The following is an 18817-nucleotide window of genomic DNA, read 5'->3' on the forward strand; positions in this document are numbered from 1 at the left end:
TTGTTACCTGGAAAGGTGTACAAGACTACAGGGAAACTGAAATCATCAAATTTATAATATACACTTGTACTAAAACCATTCTGTCCAACTCTAACCAACACATCCATCATCCAGCAACTGTACAATCATTATCACTCCTGTTGACAATCAAGCTATCTGGATAAATCTTGTGAAGCTGCCAATCAAAAAAATTATAGTTAACCACACAAATATCATCTGTATGAGATAACATTTTAGCTTATCCTAATTTTTTCTCCTTCATCAGTTTCTGCATGAATGAAAATTCACAGAAAATAAGAAAAATGTCCGCTCGTAGGGGGCTGCAATTCCCACCCATAGCAATAGCCCTAATTTGTTGAAACATTATCCAACAACTATAAGGGCACTCGGTAGAGCGTATACCTCTGCCACGTAATGCCTGATCCACAAGAACATATTGGGCCCAATACATTTTTGAAATATCATGCTATATATCCTTTTTGCCCTGATCTCTCAATGGCGAAGAATCACTTTAATAATTAAATAACTCTCGCATCCAGATCCGGATTCGGATGTTCAACAAAATCGAATCTATTCGCCGTTGTTACACACCCAACCTGTCCACCAAGTTTCATCCAAATCCGTACACAACTTTTTGAGATATCCTGCACACAAACAGACAGAGAGGGGGTGAAAACATAACCTCCTTCACCTTCAGTGGAGGAAGTAACCAGACGCAAAAGTATTAAATAAAATAAAATTAACAGCATCCTTAAACTTCTGCTGTTCAAAACAATGAAAACTTGAGTATTTATTTTTAGATAAGAATGTTCAATCAAACTTGGCACATAAAAACTTATGAAAAGAGTTTTTTAAAAACTCGTCAACTACTTTCAAGAGTAAATCCCTCACGAGTACTGTATCCAAATTTGTAAATAAAGTTGAAAAATCAAAAACTTCAACTGACTTGATAAAACATTTCTGAGAGCATCAATGTAAGTCAGTAAGCTTGGGGTTGGCATAATGGTTAGGGTGGTGGACTTGGGATCCTGGGGTCCTGAGTTCAAATCCTCCTTGGTCGTTGAATTAATACCAGCTGGGGTTGACTCAGCCTGTCATCCTTCTGAGGCCGGCAAAATGAGTACCAGCTTGCTGAGATGATTAATCCATTTGAATATCCTGTGTTGGAGTGGTGACCCATCCAGGATTGTGCCCAATAGCCCAAGAGACTGCGGGTGCAGCAACAACGCTCTGCACAGAGTATGGTCCCGATGGATTTGGATTGTGGAAGATAAGTCAGCTTGATGTTGGCTTAACCCTTATTGAAGGTGGGCTGGCTTATAAATCTTATGGTTCCTGAGTTCGAACTGCTGTTGTGCCATTAAAATAACACCAAGCCTGTCATTCTTCTGAAGTTGGCAAAAATGAGTTACAACTTACTGGAAAGAATGAGCCATTCAGGTATCCTGCATTAGAGTGGTCACCTGTCCAGGATTGTGTCCCCCAGCAAGGGAAAACTGCCTTGACAGCCTTATGCATCTGATGATCTGAAGATGCAAAAGTTGTGCTTGTTCTTCTTTAACAGAGGTCACATGGTCCCATACTCGCGATTGACCTGTCCAGTCTCATTTTTTCCCTGAAGAGGTCAGACATATTTAAAAAGTGCTGTTTTTGATGAAATGCTAACAGCATCCTGCATCTTGGAGTACGTCCTCTTTTGTCCCTCTGCATTTTGATTGACGATTTAATTTAACCAGACTCGGTGGTGTAATGATTAGAGTGTCTGCTCCAAATCTGGGAGGTTTGGTAGTTCTAACACCGGTTGAGCCAAAAGAGACTTTGAAATGGTGTGTGCTGCTTCTTTGCTTCACGCTCAGCATTTAAAAGGACAAGAACACGAATAATCTCCACAGGTTGCTATCCGTGGGGAGGAGGAAATCTTCCGAAGGAAATGCCCCACTGAGTGGAGTGAGAAATGTGGCGCCATTGTTGTGACGTCAATGGTACCCAGACTACCTGAAGAAATGATGGAACTTCCTCCAAGCTCAGTGGCTGTGTTTGTCTTGTCTAACAGTCCTGCGTTGGGCCTCGTGTATTTGTGCCGAAATGTCTCCTTGCCCTTATGTATTTGGAGGTTCGTCCATCAGCTTTCATACAAATAGCCATTGTCTGGTCTTCTAGCATTATCCATGGAAATAGAGTTGAATTTTGACCCTCCCCACCCCCTTTCTTGTTCCCACACCTTAATCTTAATGCATGGCATTTCCTCTCCTTACTTCTCACTCCAGTCTCCTCCCAAACTTATTTCTGCTCTCCCACTCCCCTGACCTCCTTTTACCCTCCAACTTTTTTTCTTTTCTAAGTTTTATTTCTTCATAATTTTGCTCCCATTTCCTTCCCACATACACCACCACCCCCGTGATGAGCTGGGATTGCCCCCACCTGAAACTGCAAGCGACATTGGATGGGAATCGTGCACACAGACGTCATTCCCCTCGAGGATGGTCAGCTTCATGCCAAATTTGGTAAGAAACACACTGGACAGTGACGGGTGATTTGCCATGGACAGTGATGGGTGATTTGCCATGGACAGTGATGGGTGATTTGCCATTTAATGAGTGCGTCTCAACATGCTCGTTATCTCAGGTTGAACTAATTTCCCCTCCAAGAATACACAAAAAGCGGAGGAATACACAGGTTGTGCAGAAACGATGGCAGGCAGACATGCACACGGGCTTTAGGAAATGAATAAACTATTTAATAAGGACACAAAATGGAACAATAAGGGGAATCCCAGACAAAGACAATAATCACAATACTTAACTGCACAAAAAAACTAAAAACCTCCAGGGTGCCGCACATACAAAAACCAGGTGAGAGAGAAATCTCAAGCAGAAAATGTCCTCGGTCTCCATACCATGGGGAGCAGCATGTGTAGCAAGCTTCGTAATGCCACACAAGCTCACTGAGAGTCTCGCAAACTGTCTCTCCACCGCTTGCACGAGCCTTGAGAGCATGCCACCACCTCCCCCACCCAGGAGGAATTCATGTTGGCCTTCCACCCCAATCACGGGCTTCCCATGCCTTGCGACAGTATCACGATCCAATCAGCGCCATCGCTACCAAGCGACGTGGCCAATCGTGCATACCCAACTCAATGCCAATCAGAGTCAGCTGTGTTTGTTGGAGGGCAGGAGCTTTTTCCTCTTCCCCATTGTGTGAGGGGAGGGGGGAAATGGGTAGGCACACTGTGGTGTTTACAGTGAAATGCTGAAACATTTGTCTCGCCCGTCTCTCCACCCAATTTGATATGTTGGTCGAGTTGAAACGGCGTAAAATTTTGCCCAAGTACGACTAAAGCGAAGGTTTTTGGAAGTGAAAACAAGGCGTTTAGTGTTCTCCAGTGTTTATATCCGTAATTGAATTGGGAATTAAAGTTTTAATGACTGTAGAAAAAGAAAAAAAAAAAGAAAAAAAACATTTTCCAGAAGTTTGCCGCAGTTTATGCAGAGTCTTTTACACCACCTCCTTCAACACATAATAATAGTTCTTTACATCAGGTCAATGTGGTAACCCTTATGACATCCTTAAAAATAGTAAGTTTCTTGTTTGGAATAATTTTCAATTTTGTTTTACAGACAGACTGACAGAAGCAGACAATTCATTTCTTTACTGCGAGTGTGCACGTGCACTTGGGACGACACTGCACACAATTTGCCAAATTCAGAACCAAAGTACTGCGAAACTGCAGGTTTGTGTTCCGATTCATGTTTTAATTTGTGTTCTAGAGTTTTCAAAATGTAACATTCCATTGAAATGAAGTTGTTCCGAAATTATAGAAATAGATTGATCGACAGACAGAGTGAACCAATAATTGCTTAAACCCACTTTGCACTAATCGTGCGGGGTAACGACTTTTGCTGACCTTGGATATAAGATTACTTTATTCGGTAGTTTTGTCATGCTCCTACAATGTTGACGTCTAATGCATCTGTTTTAATTGAACCCCTTGCTTGTTCAACAACGTTCAGAATGGAAATATGCCTTTATCATGGAAATAATATGTGAACTAACCTGTGAGCAATTTTAATCGTTTTTTGGATTGAACCCACATTGAGTGGTTCTCATACTGGTGAAAAAAAGAACCAAACACTTTATGGAGGCTTGAGCTCAGGAGATGACCTTTAAAGTGTTTCTTTTTTTCTCCACTGAGGCACTGTTGTGTTGATATTGATACAAAATGAGTAAATAGCTAAGGGTTGTTTCAGGCACACTGAAGCAGACTGCCGTAGATGATACCCATTGACCGGGTCATTGGTAAACAAGTGGATAATACCACTGTTTGGCCTGTTCATAGGCTGGCTATTGGTCAGCCTTACATCAATGAGGATAAGATAAAGGTAACATGGGGAAATGCTAAGAGTAGAAGAAATGTCGAACAAGTAATAAGTTGAAAGCTATGCTGTATGTGGAGGTGCGGAGGAAACAGTACCTTCGTGGACAAGTTTGCCATCGGAGAACAACATCTGAGCAAATATTCCTTGATACTGTGTCCTAATCTGGACCTGCACCCCTCTTGGTCCGCCGGTGGCCCAGAGAATCGGAGCATGGTGGACAAGCCGATCTGTGTCTGGCTGCCGTTGTACATGCATGCATGCCTTCGCAGAGTGTGGTGAGCTGTGGAGCTGGTTCATTGCTCTGCAGTTAAGAATTTTAATATCCGTCCATTTTATTCACACACTTACACCAACCAAAAACAGAAAACAACCAAAAAAAAACACACACATACACACCTGTGAGAGGCAATTGCAAAGTGTCTCTTCCTCTTTCACACTTAGAGACCTGTTGCATCGGTGGATATTCTCCTCTCCTCTCCATCATGGTCCCATGGTGGAACTTACAACCAGAATCCTCTTATTTTCCCTTCATGCGTCTCATGTTTAACGTTACATGTCGGGTAATATGCACAATTGAGAAACCTGCTCCAGCTACACATACATACAGATTCCTCAATAGCAAATGTTCATTTATTTAACCAAAGCTGCCAAATGACTCCATGCCTCAAGGCTTAAAGGTTCTTTTTAAAACTTCCTGTTTTATCTGTATCGGATTCTCATTTGATGACTATTGTTTTGTGGAATTGGAACTTGAGTGCCTAATTATTGTGCTTATCATTCGACCCACTTGCTTGATCGATTGTTCCACCGACTTGATGCAGATGTCTTTATTCCATATTCGTAGCCTGGATTCTTAAATTTAATCGATTAATTCACAGATTTAATTGATTAACAATCCACCAGCCTTGACCAGGTTTATCCCCTGTGGGTCTGTGAGATTGGTGCTCTGAAACCGAGCTGAGTCATACCAAGACTTTAAAATGGTATTTGCTGCTTCCTTGCTTAATGCTTGGCATTTGAAAGGACGAGTGGGCCTGTAGGTCCATTGGACCAAATTTTAATGGGTCTTCATGGCCTTGTGGCATACCCACCTGCCATACTGCTTGAACATTAGCTTTCCTTTCACCAAGCCCAGACGGGCCAGGGTGGACATTATACATTTGTTACTATTCTTGTCAAATGATACTCCTATTATTATTGTTGTTAATATTATTAGTATTAATTAATATATACTTTGTTACAATGTTATCATTCTTTATGTTATTTATTTTGTAAATATAATGCTGTGCCATGGAAAGACCTATTAAGCTGCCTTATCCACCTTAAACATGGCATGTGTTTAACACATTGGAATTCTTCGAGATTCTTTGTAGTTAATTAGCCAAATCAACTTATAGGAGATCATGATGATCATGTTGGTGTATCAGACTCCACATCAGAAAGCTCCAGTAGAACTCAACAAAAAACATGACACACACACACACACACACACACACACACACACACACACACACACACACACACACACACACACACACACACACACACACACACACCTCATCCATTTATAATAGATAGAGCACAGATAAACAAACACCCATATGTTGGCAATACTGTACTAGCACAGGCTTCGATGGGACAAATGGAATAACCTAATCCTGCGTCGAAGTTCCTTGTAAGGGAACTCATTATTATAACTAATCTGGCATTTTTCTTTTATACGTGACTCTGTCTTTGTTCTTTTGATTAGTGCATGCCACACAGGTAAATGCTGATAACCTTACGAATTCGGAGAACCCTCAACTTATTGTCATGATTGAGGTTGTCAAGAAAGCATCATAACCTTTCGGTCGTCATTGCCGTGAGTGCACAACGAGCTGGTACATAGGAAAGTGGTGAAAAGTCCCCAAGCTCGTAACAGAACATAATGAATATTCTCGTGCACATCTGCAGGATGGCAGTTTGCAACATCCTGAGAGTGGAGCTCTTTAGTTATGAGCTCAGAAGGCTAATTGGCTCGATCTGAGAACTGTTCATTTAAATCTTCCAAATGGGTTTATTTGGATCCAAATTGCACCAAGGCTGCAAACAAGCCACACCACCTTGTTAATAAACAAATAATCGAGGAAATACAAATGCAAAAACAGAAACTAAACGAGACGTGCCACTTTATAAATGCGGGAAGTTATGGCCGGGTGCCAAGCCACTCCAGTTTGATACAACCCCGCTTTGATCACACGTGACCCATGATGTCCTCTTTATAAAACTGAATTCAGAATTTATTAAAAAATGAAATTAAAAAAAGTTTTTAAAAAAAATCCAGATTCAAAATAATAATAAAAAATGGCTGCCAGCCAATGCGACCTATGATGTTTAAATTATCAAACTATATTCCCAAAGACTTGTTGATCATGTGCGTGAAGTTTCAAATAATCTCGTAAGCCGTCTGAAGAAGATAAAATTGTGAGGTTTATGCTTCATAAAATTATATCATTATGTCTGCCAGATCATGTGACCAATGATGTTGAAATTTTAAACATATATTCCCCTCTGATTACAAGATCATATTTAGGAAGTTTCACACTGATCGATGAAGCGGTTCAAGAATCTTTTTATTTTTTTTTTAAGATTTTCTTTCATTCCAATATGACTGCCAGATCATGTGACCTATGATGTTGAAATTTAAACATATATTCCCCTCTGATTACAAGATCATATTTAGGAAGTTTCACACTGATCAATGAAGCGGTTCAAGAATCTTTTTTTTTTTTAAGATTTTCTTTCATTCCAATATGACTGCCAGATCATGTGACCTATGATGTTTTCGTGAACACCCTACTATCCCCAAGCCTTGTGGAATATCTGTGTGAAGTTTCCCTTCGATCTGTCAAGCCATTCTGTTGAAAATGATTTTTGAAGTTTTATTCTTCAACACAGATGGCTGTCAAACCAGGTGACCTATGAGGTTAAAATTTATACCTTATATTCCCCAAGGCTAGTAGATCGCATGCATGAAGTTTTGGATCAATGTACTAAGCTGTTCTGGAGAAGAAGGTTTTTAAAGGTTTTTATTTTCAATCCAATATGACTGCCAAACCACATGACCAATGACATCATTAATTTAATTCTCTCATACAATTTATCCATAGATGACCCTGAATAATTTTCATACTGATCGGATAAATAATTTGACGTATCCAAATATGATGTCATAATGAAGGCACCGATGAGGTCATCGTTAACAATACTTATTCCCCATGGGGAGTACTTGACATGTGCCAAGTTTCAATTTTTTTCCATGGAATGGTTTCGGAGAAGAAGAGGTCTAAAGTTTTTCCTTTTTTTCAAACTTGGCTGCCGCACCGGTGACTTCAGACGTCACCATTATCATTAAAAATTCGACATGAGTAGTCGCTCCAATGTTGAAAATCAGACAAGCGGTGACTTTAAATGAAAATAAACGTCCAAAAACAGTGGAAGTTTAATGTACAATAATATCAGAGAGTGCGCTTGCACGCTCTATGTAGGGATGGCATGGAAAAAATTCCGGCCCCACCGGCTATGTTTCGAACTAGCAGGGGTACCCGGCGTTGCCTGGCCTATTTTTTGTGGGGCCTAAAACACTTCCCTACACCCACTAAAGAATGAGGTTGGGGATCATTTAATATTACCTTTCACATAGCTACAAAGGTTTAGGCTCAAGAGATTTCAAAATGGTGTATCACGGTGGCCTGTTCAACTCACAATCCCATGAGATTTGCGGAAACCCCGTGGAATTGCAACTATCAAGTGACCATGAGACCTGAAACCAAGATATCACAAATTCAACTTCACACATGGAGAAATGTACTATACCCTACAGGGTGGTCACAAAATCCTATTACCCTCCCCAATCATCATCTACCCTGGTGCGTTTCGGATATTTATATATATGTATATATATATATATATATATATATATATATATATATATATATATATATATATATATATATATATATATATATATATATATATATATATATAGATATTGTTGTGGTTACCAAATTCGCAAACCACCATTCAGGTCCCTTAGGTGAGGTATCTCGGTAAGTGCATGTGTAGTTAGGCCCAAACCCGTTGTCTAGTGGGAATACATGTCATTTATGCGAGCTGCGACTCTTCAGGATAGCCGTTTTTCTTTTGCTATCTTTATTTTGGACCAACCGCCATGATTACCACCACAACCACAACATCAACCACCAACCACAACGCCGCTTCACCACAACCGCCACGACCTTCACGTCACACCTCGCAACCGTAGCATCGCCACCGTTCTTGCCCCGCTGTGGGTACCGGTGTTGGACTCGTGCAGAGCGCGCGTCGAACAGCGTGTACAAAATCACGGATTTTGTGCTTCAAAAACGGATCAAAAACGACACACGCCCACTTTTTGCCGTCCAATCGGTGAGCGAGGGGCGATTTGGCCCCGCCTCCAGGACGATCGATATATGCAAATTTGTGGATCAAAAAGCCTTCACGCCCACTTTTTCTCGGGCCAATGGGGAGCGAGGTGAAAGGTCAAAGGGAGGGGGTCAAAGGCAAAGCTACGGGGGGATAAAAGGACCGTGTTCGTCAGTCAGAAGAGGAGAGTCCAAAGAAGAGTCCAACGGGAGAGTCCAAAGAAGAGTCCAACGGGAGAGTCCAAAGAAGAGTCCAACGGGAGAGTCCAAAGAAGAGTCCAACGGGAGAGTCCAAAGAAGAGTCCAGAGTCGGAGAGTCCAGAGGCGGAGAGGCGGCAGCGGCGAAGGCAGACGAGGGGGTGCTCGCGTCGGTGCCGGGAGCTGCACGCCCGAGGGAGGCCGGCAGCGCGACCTGGCCGAGGTGGAGACGCACACCAGGGATAATAAAGATCCTCTATACCCCGAGCATCAGCAACCCCCTCCTGTTTCCCCCCCGCGCTGAGATAGTGCGACCAAGGGGGCCCCTTTCCCACCCCCTACCAGACACCCTCCGCGAGGCCCGCGGGGTTGGGGCGCCATCGCCGCTCCGCGTCTCATCACCAGACGGGTAGGCGCGACCCGGTCTCGGCCTCAGGCCCTCCTCATCCTTGAGGGTATTTCTTTTCCTTGGTTTTGGGTATGTGTTGTCGGCGCCGTCTGTGAAGTAGATTTGTATAAGTGTTGCCGTGTGCTCGGTAGTCGGTATTAGCTCTGCATTGTGTTTTCGCTTTTACATTTGCTTTTTGTGTAAATTGCATTGTGTCTTTTCTGTGTGCTTTTGGTGGAATTGTATATGTGTGCTCCCGTGTGCCGCGAATAAATGTGCTTTGTGTTGAACTGTTTCCCGCTTCGCTTCGTCTTTTCCTCTATTGAATCCCCATCTTGCTTCACGTAAAGGGTTGGTAGTGGGCTGAATACGCCCGATAATTAATCGAACCGTCGAGGTCGACGATAACACCGCTCGGTTATTCTGATAGTACAGAACGGGTCGCTTAAGTGGCCCGTGTCCGAAGTCGACCTGCGGCGAGGTGCGATCGCCCGGTCTACCCTCCGCGTGGGTACTTAGGTAGGTCGAATTTGGCGAGCAACCCTATCCCACGCGGGGGCTGATTGGCTCGATCGCGGTGAGACCGAAAGGTCCACCCGTGACTGGTTCCCGGCGTTAGTCCGAGAGGGTCACGACTGGATTGTCCGTCCGGTGGGCGACGTGCCGCGATTCGAGTTACGTGGCCGTCAGCACGCCGGCGGGCGCGAATCCGTAACACTGGTGTCAGGTCGTGCGATACAAACCCATCCCCCTCCTCGCGGCACTGGTATCGGAGAACAGGAAAACGGGCTCTCCTGTCTCCGGCTAAATTCACGGGAATCGGTCCAGGGGTGAGAGAAGCGACCCCCGATTCCCTCCAAATTACGAGCGAGCGAAATTAACCCTTTAAGAGAAGCAAGATGGCGTCTCAAGGCGAGCGGGAGCCGGGGGTATTAGAAATGGATGTAGAATGTGTAGAATCCATGGTCCAGGATGGAATCCCCGAGCAGGAAATGTTGATTGTGCAGGAACACGGACTCGCCCAACTGAACCCAGAGCCCGAAATAGGAGCGGCAGCGGCCGCGGTGTATGACACCTCCCCCCCCCTCTCCACCAAAACCCGCCGACCCTTGCCGAAACGGCTCACCCAAGCGCACCCGACATGGCCCAGCTATTCGCCATGCTGGCGGCAATGACAGCGAAAATGGATGCAAACGCAAATGAAATAAAAAACGAAATGAAAGACATGAACAAACAAATAAACGAAAAGATGGATACATTCACAAACGAAATAAAACGCATGAAAACTAAAATGGAAACAAACATGAAGGAAGAAACGAGAAAGCTACGGGGTGAGACGCAGAACATGGGCCGATGCCTGCAGGCGGGCATGAAGGCCGTGAGCAGGGAACTTAAAATGGCGACTCCACGTGTAGGAACAAACGAGCTGGAAGGGGGTGCAACGGCTGACAGGCCCGCGGTGGAGGCGGGTAAGGAAAAAGTAATTCGGGAGACAAGAGACGAGGTGAAAGTAATTGCGAGGGAGAGAAAAGAACAATTAATACGGAGAGCAAGGATGAGGTACGCGGAGATCGTGAAAGAGCAAGGAGTGAAAAACAGGGGACGGGAGCGACTTAAAGAGAAAGCAAGGTTGACCTACATAAAGATAAGGGAAAGACGCCAGAAAGAAGCAGAGACCAATAAACACGATGAAGACGGGGTAAGTGACGCGCACACACACACGGAGGTAGTGGAGGACAATGGGGGTGAGCTCGCGGAGCGTGTAGAGACCCAGTGCGAGCACCTGGATGGCCTCCTCCAGGAACGAGGGGAGGGAGTCTCCCCCCTTGAGGCGAGTCACGACCAGGTGAGTTCGGTCGTGCTTTGCGAGGTTGAGGGGACGGGTGCTGTGGACGGGTGCACGGAGAGCTTGGGGGGTATAGAGGCCCCGGAGACCCTTGTGGGGACACAAATCCCCAATGTGAGTGAAACGGCCAGTGTGAGTGAGGCACCGCGGGTTAGTTCCCCCGCGGGTATGAGTGAGGCACGGTGTGTGGATGAGGCACCGCGGTTGAGTGCCCCCGCGTGTATGAGTGAGGCACGGTGTGTGGATGAGGCACCGCGGGTGAGTTCCCCCGCGTGTGTGGATGAGGGACGGAGTGCGAGTGAGGCACCGCGGGTGAGTGCCCCGCACGCGTGAGTGAACGGCCGTGTGCAAGGTCGCTGTGTGCAAGGGAGACCGTGTGTGTGAGAGAGCGGTATGAGAGGGAGATGTCGGTCGGCATGCGGGAGCACGCAGCCGCGTCTCCCGGTGTGAGTTTAATGGTGTGGACTGTGTGCGTCGTAACACGCAGGTATGCGTGTGTGGAATGGAGACGGAGACGGCGACAGAGGAGAGAAAGCCGAGTAGCGGCTGTAGTTGTTTCGAGGACCGTGCCGGGTTCGCCCAGCAGTGAGCACGCGGTTCGTGCTGTGCAACGCACGAGACCACCACGTGCTCGCTTGCGAGAGTGAAGTCCCGGTCCGGAAACGCCAGCGGTGGATTTGCCGATCCCGCGGACGGACAAAGTTTAGGCAGGTAAATGGATTTGGACCGGACGGGTTCTCCACGCGATCGTGTGTGTTAAGCTCCAACGGGCAAAGCACATGTGTTCGCGTGGGGAACCCCTCGAGACGTGGGGCTTGTTTTTTTTATGCGCACGGTGACGCCATGGCTGCACGTGGGGTTGGAATCCGGCAGGAGGGGTATCTCTGCCGGATGGTACCGTCCAAGGAGGGACGAGGAACACGTGCAGCTGCATGACGTCACGGGCAGGTGCAAAGTGCGCGAGCTCTGAGTTGCCGCGCATGTGCTGCGCATGGGAAAAAAAAAAAAGCAAGCCTCACTTTCGGGTGTACAGGATTCCTGGGCAAGGGGTGAAAGACCCCCTTACCCTGGGCACAGGATGGAAACTAGTTAGGGGGAAGGGTTAGCTTAGCTAGACCGACTTCATGGGGCAGGGGTAAGTCCTCATGGAGTCCGTGGAATGGATTAGTTAGAGGGATTGTAGCCAGATTTAGGATGGGAAAATGGGAAATGATTTTTGATGATTTGGAGACAGGGACAGACTTGTGAATGTGTAGAGGGGACGTAGCTTAGCTACGTAGTGTTAAAAGGAACGTGCTATAGTTTAAGGGACGACGTGGGAGCACGAGTTAGTTAGGGGATGTAGTTAGAAGGATGGCAGAGTTCAGCGGTGTGTGTGTTGAAGAGTTGGTGAGTTATGATGTGGAGACATGTTGAGTGAGTGAGGCCAGCGGGTCTGTGTGTATGGAGCGAATGGGGAATGCATGGTGCGATGAGTGATTGGGGGGAGGAGTGACTCCCGCCCAAGGGACCCCGGGGTCAGAGTAAAGTGAGTTAGCTGGGTTAGTCAAATTGAAAAATGGAGGTCGTTTTGTTGTTGGTGGGAGTGTAGGCTCGAAACCCATTTGGAGGGGTGCAGGAGCCCTGTTGACGGGCTTGGGAGCGTGGCTGCGAAAGGTGAGTATCGCTGAGTGGGTACCCCGGGCACCAGGCTAGTCGGCCGCGGTAGGCCAAGGGCCCATGGGGGGCCGGGATAGAGTAGTGGGCACGGGTGCGCCTGCTTGGTGCGGGGGCCCGGGGCGCCATTAGCCGCGTGGGCAGTGTTGTGGGCACGGGTGACCCTCGGAAAGGGGCCCGGGAGGCCGGCCTGCCACGTGTGCGTTTCAGGGGAGGTGCCATGGGGGGCACTCCCCGGTGTTAGGGAGCTGGTAGGCTCGGAGGCAGTGTAGTGCCCGGGGGTGCCATAGCGGGAGAATCGGCAGAGGGTCGTGCCTGCCAAAGGGAGCCACGTGTCCCAGCCAGGAGACCGTGTGAGGGCACGGAGAGAAAATTGGGGGGCGAGGCCCGAAATTGTGAGGACACCAACACAGGCGACGGGAATCTGGGTTGTTAGAACCAATAGTTTAAGCAAGAGGCGCTTGTTGAAAGCCCCGGGGTAGTTTAACAGTTAAATGGATAGGGTAGATTAGGAAGTGTACCCCTCCGCACCATCCATCCCCTCGCTGTCGTTGTGGGCCGCTGGACCCACTTGGTGTTAAGATCGCCGAACTCTGGGGAGGCCATCCTGAGGCTTCGTTGGGCCTCGACACAGGACGTTAGCTCTCCCTTATTCCCCTCCGGGAAGGGAACGTAGGGGTTGGGAGTAGGCTAGGTGACAGGATAGGTTAGCCGAACAAGGACGATAAAGGGGGTTAGGGGACGATTTATAGTGGGGGAGTAAAAATGAAAACAACAAAAAAATAAGTTGGGGCTAAATTGGGGTTTGACAAATTAAGGGAGTGGGTATGTACAGTGACAGGCAAAGGCGATAGGTTGGGAGGGAGACAGGTAGGTAGGTCCGAGCCCGCCCTCCAAGTGGCCAGCACCACCGCACTCCCTCCACCAACTTCCACTGACAGCAAGGCAGAGGCCGGCCAACTTCATCGGCAGCTGTGTGCTGCAAGGCCTGTGCCGGCCAGTTCATCTGCTGGCTGTTTTTCTTCGAGGCCTGTGCCGGCCTGGTTCTGCGGGCTGTGTTTGCCTGCAGCGGCCTTCTTCTGCGGGCTGTGTTTGCCTGCTCACCTTTGCCATGCCATGCCCACTGCCCACGTTCACCAGCCCCGTTAAATTTTTGCTTTGCCCCCCCCCCTGTTCATTTCCATGTGCGCCAGGATCCGCAAGGCAACAGTTTGCAAGCTGCGAGAACTGCCCTGTTGGCAGCTACAACACGGGCCTGCAGTGGCGGCCCGTGCACCGTGTTTGTGTTCATGCATCCATTCATTGTGCTCATTGCGTGTGCCACTTGAGCTGGCACGGAGACTGCGTTTGTGCAGCCCAAGCACCGTTGTGGTTCACTGAGTTCAGTTCAAAAGGGAAGGCCTTGGACTGCGTGTGAGCAGCCAGCCACGTTCCCTGTCACCTGCATTGTTTGAGCCAGAGACTGCATGCGGGCAGCCTGGCTCCCTGCTAACTGCTTTTCTTTGCAGAGTTCAATGATCCTGGGCCATGGTTTAGTGTAAAATTTGTAAGTTAAGGTTAAGATGTACTGTAAATATGAGTGCGCCCCCGGCATGTCTGTCTAGCGCCGGCAATTTTATTTAAGTCGTCCGTGTGAGTGAGTTTGTTTAGATAGTTACGCAGCCCTCAGGTTATTTATTTTGGGGACACGAATACCATGAATGTCGCACTCAGGGATCCGTAGGTAAAATGTACTAGGGGAAAACTACACATGATGGCACACGAAAATTTGACGACTCGGGACGAGTCTGTAAAAAGGGAAGGGGGTAGTGTTGTGGTTACCAAATTCGCAAACCACCATTCAGGTCCCTTAGGTGAGGTATCTCGGTAAGTGCATGTGTCGTTAGGCCCAAACCCGTTGTCTAGTGGGAATACATGTCATTTATGCGAGCTGCGACTCTTCAGGATAGCCGTTTTTCTTTTGCTATCTTTATTTTGGACCAACCGCCATGATTACCACCACAACCACAACATCAACCACCAACCACAACGCCGCTTCACCACAACCGCCACGACCTTCACGTCACACCTCGCAACCGTAGCATCGCCACCGTTCTTGCCCCGCTGTGGGTACCGGTGTTGGACTCGTGCAGAGCGCGCGTCGAACAGCGTGTACAAAATCACGGATTTTGTGCTTCAAAAACGGATCAAAAACGACACACGCCCACTTTTTGCCGTCCAATCGGTGAGCGAGGGGCGATTTGGCCCCGCCTCCAGGACAATCGATATATGCAAATTTGTGGATCAAAAAGCCTTCACGCCCACTTTTTCTCGGGCCAATGGGGAGCGAGGTGAAAGGTCAAAGGGAGGGGGTCAAAGGCAAAGCTACGGGGGGGATAAAAGGACCGTGTTCATCAGTCAGAAGAGGAGAGTCCAAAGAAGAGTCCAACGGGAGAGTCCAAAGAAGAGTCCAACGGGAGAGTCCAAAGAAGAGTCCAACGGGAGAGTCCAAAGAAGAGTCCAGAGTCGGAGAGTCCAGAGGCGGAGAGGCGGCAGCGGCGAAGGCAGACGAGGGGGTGCTCGCGTCGGTGCCGGGAGCTGCACGCCCGAGGGAGGCCGGCAGCGCGACCTGGCCGAGGTGGAGACGCACACCAGGGATAATAAAGATCCTCTATACCCCGAGCATCAGCAACCCCCTCCTGTTTCCCCCCGCGCTGAGATAGTGCGACCAAGGGGGCCCCTTTCCCACCCCCTACCAGACACCCTCCGCGAGGCCCGCGGGGTTGGGGCGCCATCGCCGCTCCGCGTCTCATCACCAGACGGGTAGGCGCGACCCGGTCTCGGCCTCAGGCCCGCCTCATCCTTGAGGGTATTTCTTTTCCTTGGTTTTGGGTATGTGTTGTCGGCGCCGTCTGTGAAGTAGAATTGTATAAGTGTTGCCGTGTGCTCGGTAGTCGGTATTAGCTCTGCATTGTGTTTTCGCTTTTACATTTGCTTTTTGTGTAAATTGCATTGTGTCTTTTCTGTGTGCTTTTGGTGGAATTGTATATGTGTGCTCCCGTGTGCCGCGAATAAATGTGCTTTGTGTTGAACTGTTTCCCGCTTCGCTTCGTCTTTTCCTCTATTGAATCCCCATCTTGCTTCACGTAAAGGGTTGGTAGTGGGCTGAATACGCCCGATAATTAATCGAACCGTCGAGGTCGACGATAACACCGCTCGGTTATTCTGATAGTACGGAACGGGTCGCTTAAGTGGCCCGTGTCCGAAGTCGACCTGCGGCGAGGTGCGATCGCCCGGTCTACCCTCCGCGTGGGTACTTAGGTAGGTCGAATTTGGCGAGCAACCCTATCCCACGCGGGGGCTGATTGGCTCAATCGCGGTGAGACCGAAATGTCCACCCGTGACTGGTTCCCGGCGTTAGTCCGAGAGGGTCACGACTGGATTGTCCGTCCGGTGGGTGACGTGCCGCGATTCGAGTTACGTGGCCGTCAGCACGCCGGCGGGCGCGAATCCGTAACAATATATATGTTAATATTTTGATTTTTATGACAATGAAAGTTTAGAGTATTCATAGTTTACATTTATACCTCTTGTGTGTTCATTTTGAAATGGAAGAACAAGAAGGAAGCCAAAGAAGTAAAGAGTAAAGATGGAGTCATCAGGAGGAACCTGGACAGGATTTGGGTTTCAGCCACAACTCCCCAACCCTCAAACCCATCCAGGTGCAGCCAAGTGAACCTTACAGAAAATTTTCTGCAATAATTCACTTCTCCTTAGAGAAATAGATAACAAAAGAGAGGATAGAGAGTTAAAGAGATGAAAAAGAAGAAAAGGCAAGAATTAGAATTAATTAAGAGAATTATGAAAAAAAAAATTAGAAATGTGAAAGGAATGAAGACGAAAGATGTCAGGAAGAACTCAGACAGATCAATTTCAACACTTACTCCCCAGGCTCAAATGCAGAAACATGTAAAAGCTAACAGAGGTCCATCAGCGGGGAAGCACAGTCCGCACAGCATCAGAATATAGAAGAAACATAATGAAACGGAAAACCAAGAAGAAACCCAAAGAAGTAAAGAGCAAAGATGGAGTCATCAGGAGGAACCTGGAAGGATTTGGTTCTGGTGGGGGTAACAGGACTTTGTAAACACCCTGTAAATTATTGGTTGACGCATTGTAAAAATGTAACTTCAGAAGTGGAACTAGATGTTATTCTTCGAAGAAATGCTCGTGAATGCGCCGTTGACGTTTTTGGATTAAGTTTAACCCCGATCTATAAATATGGTGTCGTTCAGGAAGAAGAAGATGTACCACCAACTTTGACTGCTTCTGGAAGAGGGTTTATTTGCTTTTAGATGTCTGGTAATTGTTTTGTACTTATTTATACATATGTGTACTTGAATATAACTGTCAATAATCAAAAAGGCTTTGGCACCATAAAACGATAAAAAAAAAAACAAATTGAATATTTTTTTCTGAAACACTCCCTGGCACTTACTGAGGAACTGCTGAAACTTTGACGAAGGTCCGTTCAGCCATCTCTGAAAAAATGGCCACACACACACACACACACACACACACACACACACACACACACACACACACACACACACACACACACACACACACACACACACACACACACACACACACGGCTCTCTTAGAGTATAGATAATAAACAGGAGAAAAATCAAAAGGGTACTGGCCTGTAAGGCTTGGTACCCTAACAAGAGTGGCACTCGGTCGAGCGCATACCTCTGCCAGGCTGAACAGTTGAGGTTTTGTATCCCAATGATTGGCTGGAACTGGATCCGGACATGAACCGATCTTTCAATTGGGAAGAATAACTTCGAAAAAAAAAAAAGACATTATCAGATCTGGATCTGGATCTTCACCAAAATTGAATTGATTAGTCCTTGTCACACACCAAACCTGACCACCAAGTTCGTCCAAATCAGTCCATAGCTTTTTTAAGATACCCTGCTCATACACAGACAGACAAACTGGCAGACAGACAGACAGACAGGCAAACGGGTGAAAACGGGTGGACAGAGGTAATTATGCAGAAAAATGAATGATTAACAATAATCACCATAGTTACTGGGCTATGAACCAGGAGGGAGACTAAAAGACAAAGTCTCCCCCACCAATCCCCCTCAGAGGGATTTCTTTTTTTCCCATGGCCAGACTGTGGGTACTACCACCACATATGCATAATTTGGTGGAGATCAGGCCAGCCCTATTCTCTTCAATGATTTTCAGTTGTACATACACACATACATACAGATAATTGCTTAATTTAATTTATTAGGATGGAGGGAGATGGAGGAAGAGGTTATATATTTGAAATGAGACAAGGCAGGCCTGCTGGAAAGGTGCTGAGAACAAGTGGATATGGGTGACATGAGGAACTATTTAAGAAGAGGACATATCAATGCATGTTTAAATGAATGTCGACAGAGAGATTCCCATTTCAATCACAGTGAAGTGCAAAGCTATGGTGACGAATGAGGCCCCTTTGAGGCAGTGAAAATGCCCTGGAGAAGGTGGTAGTATTGCAAAATGGTGTGGTGGAGACTCAGGCAGAGGAACCCTGAAGGTGTTCCTAGTACCAGAGGTGATACAGTCTGTTAAGGCCCAGTCACACCTTGACGTTTTAGCCAGCAATGGCAACGTATTAAAATGTATGTAAAACGCTGGCTTACGTTGAACTTTTGATGTTTTTTTTTTAAAGATTCGGACGTATTCATAACGACTTGGTCTTATGCACAACGTATGAGTTACGGACTTTGAACGTTTCTTTGTGTTATAGATAACTTATACCAACGAATGCTGAACCTGTTGTCGGCCTTCACAACCTATGCCCAACGATAGTCTAACTTATGCATAGCGCGCTGCACGCATCGCCGACGATGACGTGGCGTAGGTTATG

The 18817-nt window shown here is 47.0% G+C and overlaps 1 long non-coding RNA gene across 1 annotated transcript in view; it reads left to right on the top strand.

Moving 5' to 3' along the window:
• Positions 1 to 642: 642 nt before the first annotated feature.
• LOC147028804 (uncharacterized) overlaps positions 643 to 18817 on the top strand; it is a 28632-nt gene continuing 10457 nt past the window's right edge. The window contains exons 1-2 of the long non-coding RNA XR_015057719.1: positions 643 to 2504; positions 3618 to 3730. This is a non-coding gene — a long non-coding RNA (uncharacterized LOC147028804). The remainder of the gene's footprint in view (positions 2505 to 3617; positions 3731 to 18817) is intronic.

Source organism: Eptatretus burgeri, chromosome 4, assembly GCF_056783735.1.
Source record: "Eptatretus burgeri isolate ZD-2024b chromosome 4, Ebu_testis_v1, whole genome shotgun sequence".
Taxonomy (NCBI): Eukaryota; Metazoa; Chordata; class Myxini; order Myxiniformes; family Myxinidae; genus Eptatretus; species Eptatretus burgeri.